Source organism: Aptenodytes patagonicus, chromosome W (genome assembly GCF_965638725.1).
Source record: "Aptenodytes patagonicus chromosome W, bAptPat1.pri.cur, whole genome shotgun sequence".
Classification (NCBI taxonomy): domain Eukaryota; kingdom Metazoa; phylum Chordata; class Aves; order Sphenisciformes; family Spheniscidae; genus Aptenodytes; species Aptenodytes patagonicus.
The window spans coordinates 35,989,701-36,000,924 of NC_134981.1; positions in this window are offsets into that span (position 1 = coordinate 35,989,701).

The following is an 11,224-nucleotide window of genomic DNA, read 5'->3' on the forward strand; positions in this document are numbered from 1 at the left end:
GTATTAGCTAAAATAAATGTACTGCATTCATAAAGGATTTAAAATCATACCTACTTCCTCTGCACAGGTAAAAAAATCAAAAAAAAGTGATCTAGTGAAGGACAGGTTTACCTCCACCCCGATAAACTGAAGCAACTATCTGATGCATGATCCTATTGCAAAGCCAAAAAAAACCCCCACATGACGTGTATTCAGAGAAGGCTCGTACATCTTGCTGATTCAACTTTATGAAGCTCTGTACTGAAACATGGTTGGGTACATGTTAAAGCTGGAAATTCACTAATAAAGATGACCTGAACTGCGATTTGGCTGCTTCCACTGAGAAATGCTGAGGCTATTAGTTGAAGCAAGTGCAATTACTGATTTGTCCACAGGCATAATAGAAAAACAGCTATTAGTAGATCTTGCCATCTTGTTCAGAGGAAAACACAAAGAATACTCAGAGTAAACACAAAGAAACAAGCCCTGAAAAATACTGAAGTTTGATTTTTATCTGTTAGCATATGTTTCCTATTAGAAGGATGATTTGCAAATTCTGCTAACAAGACTTCTCTGTGCTTTTATTAGGGCAGATAGTGAAGAGTATTAGAAACAAAAGCACAAAGGTGATACAAATTTTTATAATACTTTGAACCCAAATACAACTTAACTGTAACCAACACCATGTAACAAGGAAGCTGCTAATATCCACATTTAGACTGTGATATAGGAGGAAAAAGGCTGAACAGATTTCTCCAGGTTACAAGTATATGGCAGAGCTAAGGAGAAACTAGACCAGTACACTTTGAGCAGAAGACCATGGCATTATTTTAGGAATGGCATTAAAATACATGTGACATTGCCAAGAGTTGACATAGTAAGTGCATGCAACATTTAAGAACATAAAAAAGGTAGTATTTAAAGAAAACCTTATCTTAGAGAGATCATGAAAACTAACATCTTTTTCTTAGTCCTTAATTGCCTCTATACTTAAATTCACAGATGCACAGAGCAGAGGCGCAACACTTCACATACCTATATAGCATGAAAATACACAAGCAGCACATAAATGACTGCAAACTGAAGAGGGGGGAGGGAAATTCTCCCATACTCAAATAAAAATATTGCCAAGTGTAACAAGGTCAAATCTTCAACAGTCAGTATAGCAAAACCTCATTATAACATCTCTCAATTCTGTCTTTGTTTACCACATGCCTGTATAAATCTACCAAGACCTTATTGATTTCAAGGGGATTACTCCTATGGTGCTTGTATTACCCCACTCCTAAGAAACAAGAGCATATATCTTTGTGATATCTGAAGACTGCATCATAGTCTCTGCTAAAACAGCATGAAATTATTTATTAAAATACAAATGTAATTCACTTACTGTGAACAGCTACTTACTAACTTCAAATCTTTTCCAGTGACTACTTTAACAAAGTTATCTTAGTCAGGTAATAGCAGCTGTAACTAAATTCCAAATGCTCCAAGTCCATTTAAAATGTTGATGTATAATTGTCATCTGGTTTTCAGACTCAACTAAGGGTCTTTTAATCAGCTTACACTGGTCAAAGTATAGTTCTGATCTAGTAAAATAACCATGTTGATCTTGAAAAATGCATGAGGAATGATCATCATTAGTCAACACAGAAATAAATATTGAAGTGATTTGTTGAGAATCTTCTATACAATACACACCAGAACAAAAAATTTTCAAGTTCAAAGTATCTGCACGTACCCATTTTATACATTAAATTCATGCCACTAACATATACACTGAAATCAGGGTTCCTGTGCTCAAACTAAAGAAAATATGAATCAGGAATCTTGTGTCAATTGGCATGTTAGAAAAACTGGGTCAAATAGATGAGTTTTCTTAGCATAAATATCTTGTCCTTTGATACTGGTAAGTTTGTTCTGTGGAAGTATGTCGTGGTTTAACCTCAGTCGGCAACTGAGCACCACGCAGCTGCTCGCTCACTCCCCCCAACCCCGGTGGGATGGGGAGAGAATTGGAAGAGCACAAGTGAGAAAAACTCGTGGGTTGAGATAAAAACAGTTTAATAATTGAAATAAAATGATAATAATAATGTAATAATAATAATAATAATACACAAAGCAAGTGATGCACAGTACAATTGCTCACCACCCGCCGACCGATGCCCAGCCAGTCCCCGAGCAGCGGCCCCCCCTGGCCAGCCTTCCCCAGTTTATGTACTGAGCATGACGTCACATGGTATGGAATGTTTCTTTGGCCAGTTTGGCTGTGCCCCCTCCCAGCTTCTTGTGCACCTGCAGCCTTCTCAGTCAGTAGAGCATGGGAAACTAAAAAGTCCTTGGCTAGTGTAAGCATTACCTAGCAACAACTAAAACATCGGTGCCTTATCAACTTTGTTTTCATCCTAAATCCAAACCACAGCATTGTACCAGCTACTAGAAAGGAAATTAACTCTATCCCTGCCGAAACCAGGACAAAGTACCTCATGGGAACTGAGTCCTTCCTGTTTCTAATATTATCACCAGCAAATACTTCATTTTCAGTTCTCACTAGAACATATACTTTTTTTTTAAAACATTGTGATTGTATTTCTAAACACTATTGGTTCAATTACCATAGCTGCTGCAGTTTGAAGCACTTAGGAGACTGAAGTTTCCCTGCCATTACAGGCATTTAAAAAAGAGATCCCAGTAGTTCCAAATTTGAATAGGTTAATAAATTGGTTCAAAATGTAAATTTTAATGAAACTACTGCATGCATATTTATAGAAGGAATTATCCTTAAAACACACTAGAAATGTACAGGATCTTTGTAACTAATCTTCTTCTAAATTTGGCTTCAGTTTATCTGCATGACTCACTGCAATTAAATACAGTGAGTGTTAGAAAGGTTCCTCCCCAGACACCCTCCTGGTTCTGCAGGGCTTCCTATCACCTGCTGAACAGCGGTAGAGAAGCCGACTTCTGCTGGGCTCTTCTACCCATGACAAGTAGTCTGTAAATCTGCATGGCACCACAGGCTCTTCCAACTCACCTGCACACAGCTACATTTTCACTTTGAGGCTCCGTTGCTACCCAACTGTCCTGGTTTCGGCTGGGATAGAGTTAATTTTCTTCCTAGTAGCTGGTACAGTGCTGTTTTGGATTTAGTATGAGAATAATGTTGATAACACACGGATGTTTTAGTTGTTGCTCAGTAGTGCTTACACTAGTCAAGGACTTTTCAGCTTCTCATGCCCTGCCAGCAAGAAGCTGGGAGGGGGCACAGCCAGGACAGCTGACCCAAACTGGCCAAAGGGACATTCCATACCATGTGACGTCATGCTCAGTATATAAACTGGGGGAGAGTTAGCCGGGAGGCGGTGACTGCTGCTTGGGAACTGGCTGGGCATCGGTCGGCGGGTGGTGAGCAATTGCATTGTGCATCACTTATTTTGTATATTCTTTTATCATTATTATTATTATTATTATTATTATTCTCCCTTCCTTTTCTGTCCTATTAAACTGTCTTTATCTCAATCCACGAATTTTACTTTTTTTTTTCCCCCCCGATTCTCTCCCCCATCCCACTGGGGGTGGAGGGGGAGTGAGCGAACGGCTGTGTGGTGTTTAGCTGCCTGCCGGGTTAAACCACAACAGTCCTTTTGGCGCCCAACGTGGGGCACGAAGGTTTGAGATAACGACAGATCTGACCAGAGCGTGTTAAGGCAAATTTGTTATAAGCATTCATCATTTTGGTTTAACAGTCGCTGGTCACAATGTTGATTAATTTACTCTCAAAGTGGTTGTGCTTGCTCTCACAGTTGTGTTATGTAACACCTTACTTGCAGTATATGTTCCCTGTTGTGCTATCACCTCTGGGAGCTGGATAAAGGATATCATTTTGCTGCACTGTGTAACATTACTGGTTTATGATATAATAAAATTATTAGTCAGGAGACTAATCTGGTATTTAAACTCAGCATTGCCATCATCTCTGTGCCTCGGGAGCCACCTTTCAGAAATTATTAATAATTACACTCTTTACCTTTTCTCCTTGGGGAACCAATCTATGGGGGAGACAGTGGGGGGACACTTTCCCCCGCTCCTTCACCTTCCCTTTCTCCTCCAGGCTGATTACAATAGCTCTTGAGAACTTTGAATATCCTTGGGATGTTCAAATCAGCATGGTCTTATTGCTATGTCTCCTGAATGTGGTTCAGGTCTTGTTTAGGGTTGAACAATTATTTAAGAATACCATCCAGACATCAACCCAAACGACAGGCACTGTGGCTACTCAAACCCCCGTGACAGGCACTGCAGCTGAACCAGAGAACCAACCCGTGCGGGTATCAGTCGCCCCTATACACAAGAAGAAATACACAAGAAAATCAACTCGTTTAGTAAGGGATGAAGATGAGCCAGGGCCATCACGAGAACAGGAGCAGGAAGAGGAAGAACCCATAAATGAGATGGTAACCACCCGATCCCTATCCCTGAGTGAGCTGCGAGATATGCGAAAAGATTTCAGCTGTCATCCAGGCGAGCACATTGTCACATGGCTGCTCCGATGCTGGGATAATGGGGCCAGTAGCCTGGAATTAGAGGGTAGGGAAGCCAAGCAGCTGGGATCCCTTTCCAGGGAAGGGGGCATTGACAAAGCGATTAGAAAAGGAGCACAAGCCCTCAGCCTCTGGAGGCAACTCCTGTCAGGTGAGAAAGAAAGATACCCCTTCAAGGAAGATGTCATAGGTCACCCACGCAAGTGGACCACCATGTAGAAGGGTATCCAGTACCTGAGGGAAGTAGCCATGCTGGAGGTGATTTAAGACGACCTGAACATTGAGCAGTTATCCAAAGATCCAGATGAAGTCAAGTGCACGCGACCCATGTGGCAGAAGTTTGTACGGAGCGCACCATCGTCATATGCCAACTCATTGGCAATAATGGCCTGGAAAGATGGAGAGGAACAAACGGTGGATGAATTGGCTGGCCAACTCCGGCAATACGAAGAAAGTCTCTCTTCCTCCCTGCGGGCCTACGTCTCAGCTGTGGAAAAACTATCCGAAAAACTGTCCCGGGAGTTCCAGCAACTCAAAGAGGATAGGTCCTACTCCCCACCTGTCCGGACCAATATCTCGGCTATTAGGAGTAAGTGTTCTGCTGCTCAAGAGAGAGAATATAAAGGGTACACACCACGGGGCACCCTATGGTTTTACCTGTGTGACCACGGAGAGGACATGAGGAAGTGGGATGGGAAACCTACCTCAGCCCTAGGGGCACGGGTACGTGAGTTGCAAGGGAAAACAATCACAGAAAGAGGTTCTTCCAGGAAAATTGCTGCTCCAGTTTCCAGCGGGCAGTTCCCCAGACAGAGTAGAAGGGCCGATCTTACTTCTGATCTTAATGAAGAAACTTCTGACTCGCATTTACAGGAAATGAATAAAGAATACTATGACCAGGACTAGAGGGGCCCTGCCTCCAGCCAGGGGGAGGAAAGGGACAACCAGGGTTACTGGACTGTGTGGATTCGATGGCCTGGCACATCAGACCCAGAGGAGTATAAGGCTCTAGTGGACACCGGTGCACAGTGTACCCTAATGCCATCAAGCTACAAAGGGGCAGAACCCATCTGTATTTCTGGGGTGACGGGGGGATCCCAAAAGCTAACTGTATTGGAGGCTGAAGTGAGCCTAACTGGGAATGGGTGGCAGAAGCACCCCATTGTGACTGGCCCAGAGGCTCCGTGCATCCTTGGCATAGACTACCTCAGGAGAGGGTATTTCAAGGACCCAAAAGGGTACCGGTGGGCTTTTGGTATAGCTGCCTTGGAGATGGAGGAAATTAAACAGCTGTCCACCTTGCCTGGTCTCTCGGAGGACCCCTCTGTTGTGGGGTTGCTGAAGGTCAAAGACCAACAGGTGCCAATCGCTACCACCATGGTGCACTGGTGGCAGTAACGCACCGAGACTCCCTGATACCCATCCATAAGCTGATTCGTCGACTGGAGAGCCAAGGAGTGATCAGCAAGACTCGCTCACCCTTTAACAGTCCCATATGGCCAGTGCGGAAGTCTAATGGGGAGTGGAGACTGACAGTAGACTGTCGTGGCCTAAATGAAGTCACGCCACCGCTGAGTGCTGCTGTGCCAGACATGCTAGAACTTCAATACGAACTGGAGTCAAAGGCAGCCAAGTGGTATGCCACAATTGATATTGCTAATGCGTTTTTCTCAATCCCTTTGGCAGCGGAGTGCAGGCCACAGTTTGCTTTCACTTGGAGGGGCGTCCAGTACACCTGGAACCGACTGCCCCAGGGGTGGAAACACAGCCCCACCATTTGCCATGGACCGATCCAGACTGCACTGGAACAGGGTGGAGCTCCAGAACACCTGCAATACTTTGATGACATCATCGTGTGGGGCAACACAGCAGGAGAAGTTTTTGAAAAAGGGAAGGAAATAGTCCAAATCCTGCTGAAGGCCGGTTTTGCCATAAAACAAAGTAAGGTCAAGGGACCTGCACAGGAGATCCAGTTTTTAGGAATAAAATGGCAAGATGGACGTCGTCAGATCCCAATGGATGTGATCAACAAAATAACAGCCATGTCTCCATCAACTAGCAAAAAGGAAACACAAGCTTTCTTAGGCGTTGTGGGTTTTTGGAGAATGCACATTCCACATTACATTCTGATCATAAACCCTCTCTATCAAGTGACCCGAAAGAAGAACGATTTCAAATGGGGCCCTGAGCAACGACAAGCCTTTGAACAAATTAAACGGGAGATAGTTCATGCAGTAGCCCTGGGGCCAGTCCGGGCAGGGCAAGATGTAAAAAATGTGCTCTATACTGCAGCCAGGGAGAACGGCCCTACCTGGGGCCTCTGGCAGAAAGCACCAGGGGAGACTCGAGGTCGATCCCTAGGGTTTTGGAGTTGGGGAGACAGAGGATCTGAGGCCCGCTATACTCCAACTGAAAAAGAGATATTGGCAGCATATGAAGGGGTTCGAGCTGCTTCGGAAGTGATCGGCACTGAAGCACAGCTCCTCCTGGCACCCCGACTGCTGGTGCTAGCCTGGATGTTCAGAGGGAGGATCCCCTGTACAGATGATGCAACTGATGCTACGTGGAGTAAGTGGATCGCACTGATCACACAACGGGCTCGAATAGGAAACCCCAGTCGCCCAGGAATCCTGGAAGTGATCATGGATTGGCCAGGGGGCAAAGATTTTGGAATATCGCCAGAGGAGGAGGTGACGCGTGCTGAGGAGGCCCCAATGTATAATGAACTACCAGAAAATGAGAAGCAATATGCCCTGTTCACTAACGGGTGCTGTCATCTTGTGGGAAAGCATCGGAGGTGCTGTGTGGAGTCCCATACAAGAAGTCGCAGAAACTGCTGAAGGAGAAGGTGAATCGAGTTAGTTTGCAGAGGTGAAAGCCATCCAGCTGGCTTTAGACATTGCTGACCGAGAAAAGTGGCCAGTGCTCTATCTCTCTACTGACTCAGGGATGGTGGCAAATGCCCTGTGGGGGTGGTTGCAGCAATGGAAGCGGAGCAACTGGCAGCGCAGAGGCAAACCCATCTGGGCTGCCGCATTGTGGCAAGATATTGCTGCCCGGGTGGAGAACCTGGTTGTAAAAGTCCATCACGTAGATGCTCACATACCCAAGAGTCGGTCCACTGAAGAACATCAAAACAACCAGCAGGTGGATCAGGCTGCTAAGATTGAAGTGGCTCAGGTGGATCTGGACTGGCAACATAAGGGTGAATTATTTCTAGCTCGGTGGGCCCATGACACCTCAGGCCATCAAGGAAGAGATGCAACATACAGATGGGCTCGTGATCGAGGGGTGGACTTGGCCATGGACACTATTGCGCAGGTTATCCATGAATGTGAAACATGTGCTGTTCAAGGACCTGGGTGCACTTGGTGTGTGATGCGGGAAGATGTGGAAGTCCGATGTGTACCTCAAGGGGATTTCATTTTGGGTGAGAATAGCCAATGAATTAAATTTTATGATGTTAATTGCTACATAATACTGTATATCATCACTTTTATGGTGGCTATATGCCATATCAACAGTATCACAGTAAGAATCACTCAGATTAATGAAGAATGAACTTTGATGAAACCGAGCAAAGTGCATCGATGATAGAACCGGACAAGTGCAGCAGTGATGGGACCAGAACTGGCTTCAGCATGCAACAATCCAACAGTACACACCATCTCTCCTGCCCTGAAGGACTGTTATGACAGATGGAGCCCAAAGACATGGACTAAATGAACTCAACGGACATTTTAGAGGGATGGTCCATAGACTAAGGGAATGATATCTGTGTGTATATATATAAAAATACAGGAAAAGTGGTGGCGATTAATTGGGATTTATTGGAAAGCGGGGGACCTGGGCATGACGTATATGGTATAGAATAAGGGGTGGATACTGTCCTGGTTTCGGCTGGGATAGAGTTAATGTTCTTCCTAGTCACTGGTACAGTGCTGTGTTTTGGATTTAGAATGAGAATAATGTTCATAACACACGGATGTTTTAGTTGTTGCTAAGTAGGGCTTACAGTAGTGAAGGCCTTTTCAGCTTCCCATGCCCTGCCAGCGAGAGGCTGGGAGGGGGCACAGCCAGGACAGCTGACCCAAACTGGCCAAAGGGATATTCCATACCATGTGACGTCATGCTCAGTACATAAACTGGGGGGAGTTAGCCAGGGGGCAGTGACCGCTGCTCGGGAACTGGCTGGGCATCGGTCGGCGGGTGGTGAGCAATTGCATTGTGCATCACTTATTTTGTATATTTTTTATTATTATTATTATTATTATTAATTTCCCTTCCTTTTCCGTCCTATTAAACTGTCTTTATCTCAACCCACAAATTTTACTTTTTTTTCCCCGATTCTCTCCCCCATTTCACTGGGGGTCGGGGGGGATTGAGCGAATGGCTGTGTGGTGTTTAGCTGCCTGCTAAAGTAGTTGAAGCCTTACGCCGTGAGAGCTGACTGGGAGTAAACTTTTTGATAAAGCTAATGCTGCTAATACAGAACTAGCTGAATCTGGCAGACGCAAGCAGTATGAAGGAGATAAGGACCAAGGAACCAATTCCAAGAGAGTGAGGTAACTTCAGAAGAAGGCCAGCCCAGTGACAAAGAAAACCAATAAGAAATCAAGAGACTACTGACCAGAATTAAGTGATTGGACTTGGGGATTGGGTGCTGGGTGGGATGGGTATAATTGGGGGGCGCGATCTGGGGTAGGGTCCCTCCTTGGAGCTCGAGCTGCTCTGCATGTCGGATAATAATAATAATAAACCACTTATTTACTCAGAGGATTGGCGACTCGTCTTCTTTGAGCAGGAACCTAGGGCTGAGCCCTGCTGAGGTAGCACTCGCTTAATTCCTACCATGGTCTAGGTGGCGGCTGCATAATTCCTGCTATAATTACATTGGCAGGTTCAGAACAGTTATTTATCTTCCCTCTTCCTCCAAGATGAATTGAAATATTTTATGAAATGGCTAGCTTCACTATCAACTGCCCCCAAAAACATACCATTTAAGTTTTCTGCTGAAATATAACAACAGGAATATGTAATGTGCTCTAACCTTTAGGGGAAATACAAAATCATTCCACCCAACACAGAGAACATGGTATCTACCAGGTAACTGCAGTTTTCTAAGCTTTAGCTTGTTCTTCCAACACTCTCTTTATACAAATAAATGCTATAAATCTGTATTAGGTCTGGCTGAGCCGGAGTTAATTTTCCCCATAGCAGCCCTCATAGTGCTGTGCTTTGTATTGGTAGCTAGAAAGGTGTTAATAACACACCAGTGTTTTGGCTACTGCTGAGCAGTGCTCCCACAGCATCAAGGCTGTCTCTCCAACATTTCCCCCTCTCACCAGTAGGCTGGGTGTGGGCAAGATCTTGGGAGGGGACATAGCCAGGACAGCTGACCCAAACTGACCAAAGGGATATTCCATACCATATGATGTCTGCTCAGCAATAAAAGCTAAGAGAAAGGAGGAGGGGGGCATTCATTATTACGACGTTTGTCTTCTGGAGCAACTGCTGCACGTACTGAAGCCCTACTTCCCAGGAAGTGGCTGGACATCACCTGCTGATGGGAAGTAGAGAATAAATCTTTTGTTTTCCGTTGCTTCCACATGCGGCCTTTGCTTTTGCTTTATTAAACTGCCTTTATCTTGACCCACGAGTTCTTTTCATCTTATTTTCTCTCCCCCGTGTCCTGCTGAGGAGGGGAATGATAGAGTGGCTTGGTGGACATCTGGCATCCAGCCAAGGTCAACCCACCACAAAGTCCTTTGAACCTGTAGTTCTCAGGAGGCACATGGTATTTAACGACTATCAGAAATGCCCTTTATTGTATTTATTAGAAGAGAAATCTAAGGATTGGCATTATGCTGCAAAAATAAAAAATCAAAAATGCCTGAAGACATCCAGCCATGTTTTATACAAATTGAAATCTTTACATGTAGATGTTCACCTTGAAATGCATCAGCTCCCAGCATTTTGAAGAAGATATACCACAATGTGGCCAGAACTAGGTCCGACTACAAGTTCTACAGTTTACTTTTAAGTGGTAAAAGGAGAAATTTTACTCATTGCAGGTAACTACTTGTCCAGCTTTGGTGATTATTGTAAGCTCTAAGAGGTTTTTAATCCTTCTAATGATTGGAGCTGCATACATTCCCTCCTTAGAAAGGCAGGGTTTAAGAAAGCGATCTCAAGGTTTTCTTGAAGAACCTAACATTATTATTAAGGAAATGCTGAAGTGGCCCTATGTGGCATTTGAGGCAGCTGCTTTTCATCCAGAAACTGACGACTTCTGCATATTTTGAACAGCTTAGTAGTGGTAACAGCTGCATGAACAAAGAATGAAAGACGGCCTGCTCATGGGGGCAACACAGCCCAAGACCTGTTGCTGTCTTCCAAGTGCATTGCTGCAAAAGGGATCAGACTGTATTTCATGCCACTGACATGTAACCATCAGTGTACCTGTTTCAGCTGCTACATCTGAGTGGGCTAATGTCTTCTGTAATTTCCACTTTTCTTGCAAACTGTTGCAAACTATATTTTTGTTTAAAGCTCTTGCTTAATTCTGGCAGCTGAGATGTATCACCAAGCATCCTCTGCTGCTTGGAAACTGTATTCACCTCTACTCCATAGAAGGAGAAAAATCTAGAAGTCTGTTTCCAGTCAAAGGACTTTCAGTGGCTACGGGGCTGTACATGGAAGAC